Consider the following 6,857-nt stretch of genomic DNA (forward strand, 5'->3'; position numbering starts at 1 on the left):
CGCTTTGACGCATCGGCGTTATGAATGATTTGAGAAAAGAAGGTGTACCGACAGGCCGCGCTCTGATTGGCCGCTTCGCCTTGGGCCGGCCAGCTCATTTGAATACAACCTATTTATTTTGGAACGGTCCGTACGTGCGCGGTGACGACACTCGCTCTTTCAAGTTGCGAAGCAAGGACGGCGTTTGCAAAAAATAAAAACAAAAAGCAAACGCAAAGCTGTTCGCTGGTGGGACTCAAAACGGGAATTGTCGAATGCTATCAGAGGTTTTTCTAAAAACAAACTTCACCTGGGACTGTTTTGTTTCTAATTACTGTATGAAATGAACCTAATATCTGAATATGGTTCAGAAATGTGTGACTTTGCCTCGTTTTATTTCTGAAATTAGCCGAAAACGACGAAATGAGTGCGTGTGACTGTTTTGCTTTTGTTTTCGATGACTATGATATATGATATGATATGAAATTACCCTCGCATCCGAATATGATCTGTGACTTTGTTTTATTTCTGATTACTGCAAGAAATCACCCGAATATGTGAATATGATAGTGCGCATAAATATGTGACTTTGTTTTATTTCTGAATACTGCAGGAAATGAAGCAAATATCTGAATGTGATTTTGTTTTATTTCGCATTACTGCAAGAAATCACCCGAATATGTGAATATGATGGTGCGCATAAATATGTGACTTTGTTTTATTTCTGAATACTGCAGGAAATGAAGCAAATATCTGAATGTGATTTTGTTTTATTTCGCATTACTGTGTGAAATAGTATCTCGAAATGGCGCAATAATAACGAGACAGCGCTCGATTAGTTCCTCAACTTTTTCCTACTTCTTTTGAACATTGTAAACGACCTCGTTTCCTTTTATGATGCATTTCTATGTTCAATCAATCAGTCAATCAATCGCACTTGAAAGGAACAAGTGCATTTTTTTTTTCAACCGAGTTGGGACTCGCCCTGCGCATGCAGACTGAATGCGGAATGAAGTGGTGCAGTTTGAGTGGTGACGTGCTTCTTTCAGGGCTCGCATGAATGAGCCTTCTTTGTTTCCGGCTTCCCCCCCATTCAAAGTTTCGACGGGAAACTCAATAATGAGTCGCGCACGTCTGCACACCGCGTGGGCCCTTGAAAAAAAAAAAACAAGAAAAGAACACGCTGGCCCTGAATCAGCACGAGTGCATCCGCGCACGCAGACATCGATTGGAAAAAAAAATCGAGTAATTAACGGTCGAGTTGGGACTTTGTGTGAGTGAAATCCGGCGGCGAAAGAGCGCTTTCCTTGTGTATTAATAGAAAATGAATTGGAACTGGGCCGCGCCGACCCGACGTGTGCGCTGGCACGTCCTGCTCTGGGTCAACTTTTATGACTTCCGCGGCCGATGTGTGCCCCCCCCCCATCGCGACAATTTCTATAGTGATTTGTGTCGCGACGATTCGGGCCACGCAAGCGCCCGATGGGATTGCATCATCCGTCAGCTGCTGCCCACGTCACGTGAGCTCACAATCGGGAGCTTAAGAAAGAAATCTCGTGCGGAATGAAAGCATTTCAAACGCATTGCCACTCGTGGAATTCTTCTTGGCAACCCCACTGACCTTTTCTCTACTTATGAGCGCATCTTGTGACGAACAATTCGGCTTCCATGGAAAAATATTGTCTCTAGTAACGAGAGAAATTTCAAGATACGAACTCTATGATTCTAATGGAACGGGTTATCGTTTGTGACGCGTTTCTATCATTTATTAATCATTCTAACGTATTAAAATTGACGTTCGATACGGCTAACGTTGTACATATTCAAATAAAAACACATATGTAACATACCACTTTGGGCTGTGATGCAATGATATCACACAGGAATCACTTTGCATGACCCCAAACTAAACTTAAGTAAATCAATTGGAACAGCAAGCTACCGATGGGGCTAAACTGTGTTGACGTGATTCCTTTGCAAAAAACCTGTGTCTTTTTTTTGGTAAGTTTTATTCAAATGCAAATGATCATGAGTGATGCAATATTTCAGCAGGGGAGCCAGAAACTAAACAGTTGGTGCTACTTCCAGTTGCTGAAAAAGATCATTACAAAATGAAGTTCCAAAGTTTATACGCCAGTGGGTACGTGAATTTGAACAGGGCTTCCTTGGGTATCAGCAAATTGAATTTCATGCCTGCCACGAATGGAGCCGAATAGTTTTCTTTTCAAATTAAGAGTGAATGAATCGGAACATCAAGCAACTGACAGCCACGTTGTGTTAATAGACTCGTTTGCAAAAGCTTTGCTTCATTACGTTTCATGCAAACGCTCATTGTCATTGGTGATGCAATATTCCATCGGAGACAAATAAAGCAGATGGTGCTGCGCAAACTATATTCTAAAATTGCTGAGTAACATACGGCGAGAAATATGACGGAAAATGACGTTACAAAGGTTAAAAGAGAAATAAAAACAATTCATTGTCACAATGTGGTGTAGTAGGACTTCCGGCGCATAGTTACGTCTCTTATTTGTTACCAATTATTTTATTATGTCAAATAAAAGCTGCCCCATCATAATTTATTCCTATTAACCATTTGAAGGATTTAGGAAAATGGAACCTATTTACATGCAAAAAGCACCTCTCCTTACGCCTCTGATTCAAGTTCTGAAATGACTTCCGGAATAATTCAATTTCATAAGTGGATATTTTTGTATGCTTTTATTTTGTTTTGTATGGACGCGCATTGTCATTGGTGATGCGATTTTTCCGAGCCAGGAATGAAACAAACGATGTTACACAAACGATCTTCAAGAGTCGCAACGACAAACGTTTCATCGAACCCTATCCTTTGGACGTTGACACCGGGGAGCTGAAATTTCACCCGGGCAAGGTCAACACCACGCTGCGAAAATGACCCCAAAATGGTTCAAATATTGTTTATTTGAGATTTTTTTTAAAAAGTCTTCAAAATAGCGCTAGAAGACACAAACTTCACAGCCGGAAAGCAAAGTTTTATGTGTTTTTTTTTTTTTTTTTTTTATCACACTGGTAAAGTTCCCAGCCGGATTGATGTGTTGTGTTTGCGCGAGAGAGTCCTCAGATGAACCGGGATTTGAGAAGGTGCCCCCCCCCCCCCACCCCCACCCTCTCCAAAAGCTTTGTGTGAGTTTATGTGCTGCCGGGAGCTGGAACATAAATTAGATGATGCATGCATACATGCGCAGCCGGCTCACCGCAAAACGTCTTGGACAAGTTTGCGCTTGACTTTGTGGTTCTTAGCCACCTCTCTGGTATTATATGGAAGTTTTACGGCTAAGCCATGGAGTATTTTGTCGGCGTGCGAGACGGCCGGCCGGCAAGCCGAAAGGTCAGAGTTATCCGAGGTCGAGGCCCCGGCAAAAGCGCAAAGCCCAGCTGAAGTCTTTCTTTTTTTTTTATTTCTTCATTTTTGGAAGGGGGTCGTGATAGCGTTTGGCACGTCTGAATACATGCTCCGTCCCGTTTGGGGTGATTCAGGCCTTTGGAGTGCTTTTTTTATTTTAACCGCAGTCAGAAAAGGAAGGCACGAATGCCTTGATTTGAGCCAGGCCCACTGCCTAAGACTAAACCTGGATGATGCTTCTTTTATCGCAACGTTTTTTAAATTGGGGCCTTTGTATACTTAGGTTTATGTTTAGGGTCGGGGTTAAGGCCTTATACAGTTTGGTTTATGTTTCGGGTGTGGGTTGGAGTTAAATGTGGTTAGGTTTATGCTTAGAATGTGGCGTAGGGTTATACAAGGTCAGGTTTATGTTTCGGGTGTGGGTAAGGGTTAGATACGGTTAGGGTTATGCTTAGAATGTGGCGTAGGGTTATACACGGTCAGGTTTATGTTTCGGGTGTGGGTAAGGGTTAGATATAGTTAGGATTGTTTCAAGTGTGGGTTAGGGTTATATATTCCAGGTGTGAGTTAGGGTTAGCGTTATATTTGGTTCGTTGATGCTTAGGGTGTTGGTTAGGGTTATATACGGTTATGTTTACGTTTCAAGTGTGGGTTAGGGTTATATATTCCAGGTGTGAGTTAGGGTTAGCGTTATATTTGGTTCGTTGATGCTTAGGGTGTTGGTTAGGGTTATATACGGTTATGTTTACGTTTCATGTGTGGGTTAGGGTTATATACGTTCGGTTTATATTTCGGGTGAGGGTTAGCGTTCGAGTTATATGTGGTTTGGATTATGCTTAGGGTGTGGGTTAGGGTTATGCAGGTTCGGGTTAGAGTTAAGTCCATTTAGGATAATGCTTGGGTTTGGGTCTTTTTCTTCCACATGGTTCTGGCAGCATTTTCGAGACGACACACTTGACTTAGCGGTCTTGCCATGTTGAACTTTTGGCATGTCAGTATCTGGGTGAAATTTCAGCTCCCTAGCGTCTTCTTTTCATGCTTTCTTTTGATGTCAATGGTCAGAGGATTGGACAAAATACTGCATAAGGGTTAATAAGTAACTACAGCCAGAGCTTTGGCCAATTTTGCAGCGTTGATGTCGGAGGGGAATCGATTAGCTCGTCGGCATGTTTGCCAATGTGTTGACTGCACACCTTTGTGTGGGAAACCCAGGAAATGAGCGCTCCCATGTGCCAGCGTCCATTGTGTTGCGCTTCCTTCGCTCCGTCCTTTTCTCGCCCCCTTTATGTTTAGCCGCAGCGCTTCCTTCTCGCGTTGTGACGCTAATGAGAAGGAAGTCCAAAAGCAAAGTGGATTCTCAGGAAAGCTGCCTTGGGATTTTATTTCTGTATTACTGTACATCAGTGGGAGAAATACAAGTTTCCTGTCTCAGCTGATTAGAATGAGTGCAGGGAAATGGAAAAAAATGCAAAATACAATTGCCAAAATTGAAAGCGCTGCTCCCATCGAAAATGAAGCCGAACATAACAAATACTGTTGGAAAAGGAGTAGGAGGAAGTAAAAATACTCAGTAATTGATTGTCTGAAATAATTAATTAGTTTGGTACGTATTTGCCAGTAATGGACTAACGAAGCTTCATGAAGCACTTGGGATATTTTCCGACTCCCCTAGATGGCACCATTGGTTCAAAGAGGCAAGACTCCACTTGTCTTTATTTTAAACCAATAGCGCCATTTAGAGGTGTAAAAAAAAAACAAAAACAAAACACCAGCGCTTCATGAAGCTTCATTTTCCCATTACTACTTATGTTGTAACAAAATGCACCATGGCAGGTCTGCTTTTGCTTTGGGGGCTATTATGTCATTTTTCTGTCTGCTTTATGGTGTCAAATTCCATGTTGGCGAAGGGGCCCAACATGCAGGAGGAGCGTCAAAATCTCAGCTGGCTTCTTACACAACGTGAAGTTCATTGACCCGCCGTGTTTTCCTCGGAGAGAAAACATAACAGAAGACTCTCACACTGGGAAAATCCTTGATTACAACCCTGCTCAGTAGGAGGATGTTTTTCCCGGCTAATCAAAAAAAAAAAAAAAGGACACGGTGGGTTCGCTGTATGCAATAAAGCCCAACGAAAGCAACTATGTTTACAGTTTGTTTGCCTGTTTGATAGCGGTTCTCAAATGAGGGTACGTAAGATTTGACGAGACAACATGGAACACTTGGGCAAGAAACACCCGGAGCAGGGAGCAGATGGGCAGACACGGGAAGCAGGTTGACGAGGACATGTGGACGCAATCAAACTAAGAAGACACTGACACAAGGGCGACAGAAGCAAGAACTTTAAAAAAAAAGTTCACCAATAAGAAAAGACAAAAACAACCAGACCAGAAGATAAGAGAAAACACCAACACAAGGACAGAAAAAAACAGGAAATTAAAATACACTTGAAACTGATAAAATAACATGGAACACCCGGGCATGAAACAATTGGAGCAGGGAGCTGGTAGGCAGACACTAGGGAAGCAGGTTGACAAGGACAGGTGGACGCAATCAAACTGACACAAGGGGGACAGAAGCTTAAATATGTAAACAAAACCCCACCTATAAACCATGAACATGAAAAAGCGAAAAAAAAACAAACAACAACAACAAACCCCACCAAGAACAAAACACTCCCGTGACGAAGTCGAACTGAACACGATGTTACGCTAACTTTATTATGCTATGGAGTCAAGCCATAAAAGCCCAGCCCGTATTTGCTAACATAAAAGGTGAAATTCGAAGAGGCCATGTTTTCTCTCCCTCCCACGCTTTCTGTCCAAATTCCAGCAGCATTTCCAGTAAAGGATGTTATGAGACAGGAGGCGCACTGGGAAGGGAGAGGGCGGCTTGCGAGGCCGCCGTCGTTAACCCCGAGTGGCGTCCCGCTCGCAAATGACGTGCGGCGCTCAACGCTGTTGACTGACGCCCGCCGGCGAGATCTCCACTCCCTTATCTCGCCGTGCCTGAAAATCCGCTTTGCATATATATATATATATATATATATATATATATATATGTATATATATATATATATATATATATATATATATATATATATATATGCAAATATATATAATAATCTTTGGGAATGCTTTATGTCAATGGATTGTCCCCACTACAGTAGAAAAAAAAAAAAACACCTTGCACGTACGTGTGTGTGAATGTGTGCGTGCTGGATTTGTCACTCATTGAAAAAGGCGAGCATGGTGCTTTGGCGTCATGACTGATGTTACGTTGCCGTGGCAACCTGTCACTCAGGATGTTCAGCGTGGTATTTGCGCTTCTAGTTGGCGCATGCACACTCACACACACTGATGAATGTTTGGAAGCTGGCCCTTCCTGTCACAGGACTTGGAGTGGTGGGGGGGGGGGTTCTGGCAACACAAATACTTGACACACAAATACACACAATCATTGTTTGGCTTTCCTCTGTTTTTCCTCACACCGCAAT

The sequence above is a fragment of the Hippichthys cyanospilos genome, chromosome 10 (assembly GCF_059441005.1).
Source record: "Hippichthys cyanospilos isolate Australia breed blue-spotted pipefish chromosome 10, RoL_Hcya_1.0, whole genome shotgun sequence".
In the NCBI taxonomy this organism is placed as follows: Eukaryota; Metazoa; Chordata; class Actinopteri; order Syngnathiformes; family Syngnathidae; genus Hippichthys; species Hippichthys cyanospilos.